Source organism: Papaver somniferum, chromosome 4, assembly GCF_003573695.1.
Source record: "Papaver somniferum cultivar HN1 chromosome 4, ASM357369v1, whole genome shotgun sequence".
Lineage (NCBI taxonomy): Eukaryota > Viridiplantae > Streptophyta > Magnoliopsida > Ranunculales > Papaveraceae > Papaver > Papaver somniferum.
Window position 1 is genome coordinate 139,834,086 of NC_039361.1, and position 9,959 is coordinate 139,844,044.

Sequence of the window (9,959 nt, forward strand, 5' to 3'; positions counted from 1 at the left end):
CTTTGATATGGTCTAATTATAAAAGGGAGTAAGGATTTAATTCGATTCACTTGGACTTTTGCAATGATTTTGTAGGTGACGTTACAAAGCCTTATGGGTCTGAATTGTGAAGGTTTTGATGGATGATCGACTTTGGTATTAGTGTTATATTTGTGTGATTCATGAGAGGATGTATATTAAGATCATTGAAAAAAATTCGAACCACTGCTATCAATTGTTATTGAGTTGTTTCCCAATTTTTTTTGAAAAACTTACTTGTGTAACCATCTGGACCAGGAGCACTCTCGGAATTTATGGAGAATAAGGCTTGTTTGATTTCCGCTGTAGTTACCTCCTTGGTAAGTAGGTCTGATTGTCTGGGAGTTAATCTGGAGTTAATATTTCTAAAAAGATCTTCGTCTATCACTGTAGGTGGGGCCGTATATTGTTGAGAGTAGTGATCAAGAATGAGTTGAACAACGTCTTCCTTCTTGTTAACCCAGTTGTTTTGTGGGTCTTGTAATTGTTGTATACTGTTACAGGCCCTGTGAATTGTTGCTTTAGTATGGAAAAAAGTTGTGTTAAGATCGCCCGATTGTAACCATTTGAATTCGGGATCTTTGCTGCCAGTATGTTGCATGACATTGAAGCATCTCTGCATGATCGATTATTAATTGTTTTTCCCGAGTCAACCAAAACTCCAGATCTATGCCAGATTGGGTAGCACACTGATATTGAGCAAATTTTATCTTGACTGTCGATTTCTTGATCATAGTAGGAAGGTGACCAAAAGTTTCCTTGTTCCATTCCAAGAGAGTTTGACCAGTTATTATGAGTTTTAAATGAAGGTCAAGGGTAGGCTTCATATCTTGATGTTGTGCCCAGGATGATTAAACCACTTGCCTGAGTTGTGGATGAGAGAGCCATAGATGTTCAAATTTGTAGTTTTTTGTTCCTTGCCAATCTATTGCTTTCTTTTGTAGTAGTATTGGGGCATGATCAAATGATATTATCGGAAGATGTGTAACTGCTGCATGTGGATTCGCCGTACGCCAATGTTGGATTTCCATTACTCTATCTAATCTTTCTAGAATGTTATCTTGCCCCATTTGGTTGTTTTTCCAAGTGTAGGGGTCGCCTCGAAATCCCAAATCTATAAACCCCATCTGGTCCATCATTGTGAGGAGAGGTTGAGATTGAGCATAAGTTACTTGCCTTCCTCCTTTTTTTCCGGATTGATCTAAGACGTCATTGAAGTCTCCTAGTAAAAGCCAAGTCATGGACGGATTGGTGTTGCTGAAGATTGTTGGGAAGTCTTGCCATAGGTTTTTCCTTATATCCGGATGTGGTGGCCCATAAATACCTGTGCAGAGCCAAGGTTGTTCAGGGGGTGGTGGAGTAACCATTGTATGTATGTAATTTTGTGAGTGAAACAATATTTGGATGTGGAGGTTATTGTCCCACATTAGACAGAGACCACCCCATCTTCCAATTTTTGGGACGGAGAAGTATTTATGGAACTGGAGGGCTTGTGTTAGGCTTTTCATATGATGATCGTTAGCTAATGTTTCAGATAGAAACAAAATGTTGGGTTTGTGAAGGGAAACCAACCCTCTTAAATGTTGAATGGATGATAGATGGTTTATACCTTGACAATTCCAAGCTAGGATAGTCATTGTTGTTTATATAAAATGAGAGATTCTATAGGGTGAGAAATGACTGCGGAGGATAGTGAAGAAGAGGTACCAGTTGGTAGCTTTCTAGAAAGTAAAAAGATTGAATCCCACGGTAGGAATTTGAAGTAACTATAAAACAAGAGAAAGCGAAAAATTATAAACTAGAAGGTGTGCTTTATATCATATCACTTACAAGAAATATCTTTGAAGTAAGGTGTCCTTTATAATTATAACCTAGAAGGTGTGCTTTTTCAGACAACACTTACAAATTGAAAAACAACTATTATTTAGAAGGTGTCCTTTATGATATATCACTTAGAAGGAATATTACAAGAGATATAAATGTTGAGTAACACTAACAGATTGGAGAAGGAAAATAAAATAGTAGTTTAAGATCCGGGGGCTTAGACTGATCGGAGGAGCTTCGGATTGGGAATTGCGGATGAAATATTCATTTGGACACACATTTGGACACACATATTTGGCATATAAAAATACAACTCAAAATGCAAAGCAAATGTTGAAAAGAGGTTCTCATTTTTAAGTCTAAACTAAAGCCAGAAGTCAGACCAAATAAAATAGAAATAAAACTTACAAAGAAAAATGGTTGTCCTCCTATTTCAGAAAATCCCAAGAGGAGAGACAAAAGGAGATAACCATAAAAGAGGAAAAGGAGAACGGAACCATCAGAAACTCAAACCATCTTCAATACAGGCAATGAGTGCACAACTCTATAATCTACAAAGTACAAAAAAAAACTATCTCTGAAAGTTAACATGGAAAGAGAGGTGACAATAGGAAGGTCAGGTAAGGAACTTGAAACTATTAAGCAGAAATCTATAAAAAGGAACTGGGATCTAAAATAAACCAAATTGCAAGAGAGGATTATCAAAAAACAAGGCTACAATCACATATGCAGCAACTATTCAGTTAGCAATTCCTTCGACGAACAATGGCACAAAGCATAAAAGCTTTTACACTAACATAAGACAACAGTCGACAGAATAACTCAGCCAACATACATGAGGCAACTTCTACACCATCATAAGAAACACAAGGCATTGGCCAAAAGACCTACAGGAAGAACGAACACAATAAGAATGGCTTACAGACTGTTAGGAAGGTTTTCATTTTCCTTCAAAAACTAAGAACCCCTTAGGACCCAATTTTAAGAGACTTAGCTCTACAACACCTTTTAATACCAAATTTTTAATTAAATACCAAATTCATTTGAATCACATAATATAATTTTCAATTTCATTTAAGTCAAAGAAAACCAATTCGGAACCCCCAATCAGATCACCATTTACCAACATAAGCGTTTCAACTCATATAATCAAAAAGCCTAAACATGAAATTCTAAGAACCGCATCTACTAATAACCCCAGCAAGGAATCATGTTAACGAAGTCAAAGAAGATGGGAGCAACATGAATAAGAAAACAGGAAACCAGTTAATAACCCTAAACGGGTATACTCTAGAAGTGGCAACTCAAAAAGAAGATAATAATTTTCTGCAACCAAGGTAAACTAAGAAAGAAATAAAACATGATAAACTTTAAAACATAGATCCTTTTCTAAACATCAAAAAATGAAACTTACCCCTATCAGTGAATCGGATCTAAAAAAACCGTAGAAGGAATAAGGACCAAAATACCTTTTAAATACTGTGTCATCCATCAGTTCCACAATTCCACAACCCCCATCTCTTAATTTTTCATTCATCCCCCAGGAGTCCTAGGGATTACTCTTGATTAAAATTGGTCGCCATGAAAATCAATTTTTGGATTGGATTTTGAAGTTTAAGAATAAGGTTTTGAATTAATCAATTTATGAGAATGAAGAATACTTGGTTTTCATTGAAGAAATATAATTTGATGAGAAGATGTGGTAAGGTTTGAGGAGAAAATAGATTAAAAAACTTGTTGTTGTAGCCGGCACAGAGTTTACGTTATTATGCCTCCCTCATACGCCAAGGTTTTTAGTTCGTACCGCGTGTCAGCGATGTCATTTTTAGTTATCACTAGTTATTTTAGTATTTCTTGTTAATTGCTTGATCTGCCGGGTTAGATTTGATTTTTCATATCTGCCGGGAAAATCAACGTTAGTACTATTGGTTTTTATAATATTATTCAATAAAACAAATAGTTGATTCAACAATTTTTCTATTTAGGTTTTTGTATTAATATTTTGCTTTGATAGATCTAATGACTTTTCTATGTCATCTAGATTTGTTATACATTAGTCAAGTTGGTGTTTTTTTTTTGTGGTGTTGTTGCTTCATTGTAATCAATTACATCATGGACGATGATCTTCTTCAGCAAACAAGACCAAGATTGGCAGCAATGATATTATTTTGGGCATAATTACTTCCTTTACATGGAAGCATTTAACATATACGATGTTAATGATCAAGAATCAAAATGGTTTGAATTAATGACCATTAGAAGGATGTCAATTTCGTCGACGGAATGTAAATCAATACAATTTCATTTTTTCGTTTCGTTAAGTTTCGAAATCTGTAAAAGAAAAAATTGAAGAAAATATGTGTTTTAACAACCCCAAATTTTCTGTAAATTTAGTACTAGGTTATTCTTTCTGTTTTCTAGTTACGTTTTTTTTAATATTCAAATTTTTGTTAACAATAATAATAATAATAATAGTTTACAGGTCGGTGGAAGGCATCCTGGCGACAAGCTGGGCGCCAACCTCTTTTTGAATCGCCACGCCTATTCTATGAAAAAGGGCACTGCCTATTTTATGATTGGCATCATAGCTTCGAAGTCAGTTCCTTAATCTGTTCAAAAAAGCAATTGTATCGTCCCCCAATTCCCCAAGAGTTGAGAATGCCAGCACGACAAATCCATATCCATGGGAGGAGCATTTATCAAGGTACTTATGTAATTTGCGGGTAGTAGCCATGGTGATAGCGTGACCAGGAATAAAACTGCGTGTACAAGCGTTGGTGAAGGGAGAGACGCCAGTGACATCAAAGCAAACATCTTTCCCATTCACCCAGTTGAGAACGAGAATATCCGCCGATTTAAGATCTTTGGCTGAGTTGGAATGAAGGCCAAGGGAAGCTTCCTTTCTGGCCGGAACCCCAGCTTTATAACAGATATCTACAAAAACGTCTCGAACTTCATCGTGCCGATACTTATTCCCCACGTCCTTAGCATAATGTACAACATGGTCTCCGAAGATATCCAGGGTTTGTTGCAGCAAGCACAGAAGGTGTTGTCGACGAAGAGGGGGATGCCAAGCCTGTATTGGAGTACTGCGCGGAACTGCCTAGGCCCCATGCCTAGTTATGTAATTGATATTAGTATTACTGATTCCAATGGGTGGAATGGTTATTCTCCACCACTATGAATCCTTCAAACCTCAATTTTAATGAGGTAATTTAATAAATTTCAGGTTGTTAAAACCCATCTTTCCTTAAAAAAAAGTATTTCTTGTTAATCAAGAATAACTTAACTCAAAATTACACGTGAAAGTGTAAAAGATAATAAAATATACGAGAGAATGGATTTTTGTATTGGAGAATGGATTTGTGAAGAGAAGTTCAAAAATCCATGAATATTTGCATTCCTTGATGCAAATAATCATTCTCTCTCTCATACTATATTTTATTAATTTTTTCGTGCCAATGATTGGCTTTTGCCTTTTATATGGATGCGCAAGATAGCAAAACCCGTTAAATATATCTAAACTAAATCAAGATCAAACATGCAACAAACATATTTTCACTTTAAACAAACTCAATGAGGGATTTTTTTAATTAAAAATCAAAAATAATACAACAAGAGGGACAGAAAGTCATAACCTCCAAGAAAATGAACAAGAAGGGAAAAAAAAAGAAAAAAAAAAGAAAGAAGTAGAGAAGAATATATTTCTAAGCTTACCATAAGTGTTTAATTCCAAGACTTGTCATGTTGGACTAGCATTTTCTTGTTGGAACTATATGTAAAAACAGGATGAAAATCATCCAACGAATATGAAATTGATATTGGATATCCTCTATCATTATGTTAGCATTAGCTGCTATAACTAACTTCTTAGAAAAGATCGATAGTCTGGTTCTGGATCTTTGCGAATAAATCTCGCCTTTCTCCTCAGATAAATCTGCCAACGGGTTTATTTTCGAATATCTGGACTCATGATGCGTTTTGTAGTGCAACAAATTACTTAATATATTTCGGACTAACTAACCAGTAATATAGCATTAGTGTGGATCATTCCAACAGAGAGTTTCGTAAAAAACCAAAACAAAGTAAATAATGATAAAGGGGGATTGAAATTGATTAAACTAGATAAAAGTATATATAATAAATAAAAGAAAGAGATGATTATGGAAATCCTTTTCCTTTTCCAAACGTCAACAAAATTAATATAACTATCTACCTTTAGTTAGAATCAATCACCACATGCAGTGGAATAATAGCTAGCCCAGTGCTATCCCCAAATTTCATTTCATCACTAAATATGGATGCTTTCCGTTACGAGATTCTATTTGTATGAACCACCAAGTTGTAACTCACCCAAGGTGGAACCCAATCGAACGCTCAAATCTTTGTGATTAATGTTGATCCCAATAGTTTAAATCTTTGCCCCATGTCCATTTATTGATGGTGTTTTCACTCAAAATTGCTCCATGGAATCCCTCTGCAAGGTCTTTCGATTTTCACTTGACGATTACACTTATCACCCACCTTCTACCATCATAAGAATGATCAATAAATTAATCTAGGGTGCACTCCAAAAATCTAGAAATCAATCATAAACCTTAGGTGTAGTAAAGACAAACGATAAAATGATTAAAACTCTCAATAGACTTATATAACTAATAAACTTTCATGTTTGGAACACTGAATTCATCCTTAATTAATAAAATGTTTAGCTACTCATATTACAAAGAAGAATGGTTTCCCCCTGTAGAGGTAAACCCTAGGTTTACGATGTAAAAGAAGTGATATTAGATGTTGATCATATCTTGCTTGAGACTTTGAGGTCTTTTTTATAGCCTTAATGCTTGGCCCTCAAGTATCCTTTCCTCCTATGGTTTAGAATCCCATTGAGACCAAGTTTTCTTGTCTTGACTGTTTTATGTATAACTTCTTCGTCCAATCTCGGAATCACCTCATTCTTTTTGCGTTGACTTCTTCTTCTTTTTTTTCTAAAAGATAAGTGATAGGAAATTATGTATTTGAACGAGTTTTTTTTGGTCTTTCCCCATTGGATTACTTCAATTCCTAACTCATTTCAATACTTCCTAGGTCCTTTTTGGACGATACACCTAATATAACACAACAGATAGAGAAAGAAAAAAATAAATAAAAATGAATAATATGCAAGAATTATAGATATAACAAGTATATAATTGGCAATAAAAAAAATGTGAGTTAATCACTTATCAAATACTTTCATATTTAGCTTTTGTTATTCCTCAAGAAAACTACATTCCTAGAACCTACTTCTTTTAATAGGAATCATGATTACACTAAGTATGTCCAACAATACTTTAAACCTAGTATTACATGTGAGGGTTTACAAGAGGTATACCCATATAACCTACTCCAACTTCCGAATACTCCAAAGCCGCAAGCATCCAAAGAGACACGAAGATTTGAAGATTCTCTACCTATTGTCAAGAACTTAGAAGTACAAGAGAAAATTTCAAATATAAATACACGTAATAGATAAGAGGGAGGGTGTGTTGTGTTAAACCAATGCCAGTACTACCTTATGCAAAAATGATGGAAAGCACTCTTGAGAGAAACCAATAAGCATCATTTATCGTCGACTTCTTCCTGACACGTAGGTCACTCTCATGATGATAGAAACAGGTTTCTCACATGTGCAAGCAGTAATAAACATAAAATTTTACACATGTTGAACGGTAACGCTTAAAAAAATATATTTTTTTTTGTTTTTTTTGTGGATCCCTAAGAAAGGAAATCAACCATATGAGAGGATGTGAATACTCAGTCACCTTATCATCCAATCTACAGTCAACGCCACTCACAGAGTCCAATAGAAACGTCTTCGTCTTCGGTCTCATTCTCATCCTTAAATCCTACGCCTAGGCCTTAAACCTTCTACAAGTTAATCATACCTCTGCTCAACAATCTACATGTGATTATCCAAGGTCATACTATACCTCAACCAAGATTGTGCTCTCTTCATGACACACATAGAATTAGCAAACCTCCTTGAGATATTCACATGACTCAAGCTTGCTTCCACGGGTATTCCTTCATCCAATTTACGATAACTATGGAGAATATTGCCACATCGATCGTACAACATGTTACAAATGAAGGATGATCACATCACAAATTAACGAGGGATAAACTTAGGTTTTGGTCTGGCAGTCTAAAGCACGTGTGGGTATAAGCCTACTCACAGGGGAAGGAGATAGTTGGTCATAAGGAATCAACTGGTTGAGGATAAAATCAACCCTTGGTTTATTCGTAACTATTCCTGAGAATAAGGGGGATTACGGTTTTGCAGAGCAATAAATAGACCAACATTCAGTCATTCTAAGCATAGAACAACATAACAATTTCTTTACAACTGTCTCTCTCTTAGAGCTTCTTCATCTCCAAACTCTCTATAATTAACAACTGTCACCTCTCTCACCCTTCCTCCATAGACCAACCCCGACCACCATTTGGGAATAAAACAGTATTAGAACGGCCATCTTCTTGGGGCGGGGTCTGTTCGTAATCAACCTTCCACATTCATACCTTCTTTTACCTTTGTAACCCTACCCATTTTTCATCGCCTACAATAACGTAACTTAAATAATTAAATAAAGGATAACTTAATCATTTCAAAACTAATAAGACAATCCTTATCCCACTATACTAGATGGCATAATCACATAGTTTTCCTCAAAAAAAGATGGAGAGGTCTTTAAAAAATTATTCTTAGCTAACCGTTATATATCATATACAATATTGCTTGACTTTTATGTCTCGTCTTTGTTTTAGGTTTGAAGTGGGGATTATGCATCAAAGTTCAACAAAAAGAAACAGCTTAATGATCATATTCTAAAAGAAAAGTGAATGACTAGGGTACCAAGTGCACCATAATCTTTTTGAATAATAGTCTTCAAGCATACGAGTAGAAAATGGATTTTAATATTAAATAACTTTTATTGTGGAAAAACTAAAAGAACAAAAATACAATAGTTTTGTTAATGAGGAAACCGCAAATGCAGAATAACCCCGGGACCTATCAAGTTTTGAATACTCTCATAATTAAGCCGTTATACAAGACTATTACCAACTTCGTATGGTTGAGACCAAATAAACTACCCCTAGTTAGTATCCCTGCGCTTACAACTAATCTGGCCAACGCACGTGAATCCTAAGATAAAGTCCACTATCTTAAGTTGTTTCACCCCTGTGAAGACTTTTGTTAAAGCATTGCTCGGTTGAACCCACCAAGCGTTGGTATGTCAAGTTTGGTTGTCATATTTTAGTATCAAACTCAGTTAGAGGCGCTTGATTAAAATTACTAGATTCAACTTCGTTTAGCTTATACTAGAAAGTCTAGGAATGTTGGGAGATACAAGTATTACTCTGAAGAACATGAAGACGTATCGACTACAACGAATACATCATCCTTCCACTTGAGGTTAGTGATACTGAATTGACTTGTTATCATTCCTACCGTTTATTTCAAGTCGTTTAATATTGAAAAAATAACATGCGAGGTTATATATGTGATACTCTAGTATTAGACTTGGTCACATTAGTATGATCAGGGTGTCAAGGAAGTATATGAATTACAATCTATCTTTTGAACTTCGTAAAATGCAACATTAACATAATCTATGTAACTTGTTACTTGATTGTGTATTGTATATAGGCGTGATTTAATCCTAGGAAACCATGTTTTATTACGTTGGTTTAAAGGAAGTACATACACGAACTTTCTTCGTAACCGAAAAGAAATCAATAGTTTTTTTACTCCGGTTTTCTATGAAGATCTTTTGGATGACCAATTCTAACCTAAGGTGGGAATTCAGGCAAAACTGATCTTAACTTATGTTGAAAGTCAAGGTAGAATCGATCCCTACCTATCTTGGCCTACTTGGTAGAACCGATCCTAGCTTTTGTTGGGAATCATGGTAGAAACGATCCCTACCTATATTGGGAATTTTGGTAGAAACAATCCTAGTTATTGTTGAGAATCATGGTAGAATCGACCCCTACCTATATTGTGAGTCTTGGTAGAACAAATCCCAGCTATTGTTGGGATTTATGGTAAAATCGATCCCTACCTATATTTGGAG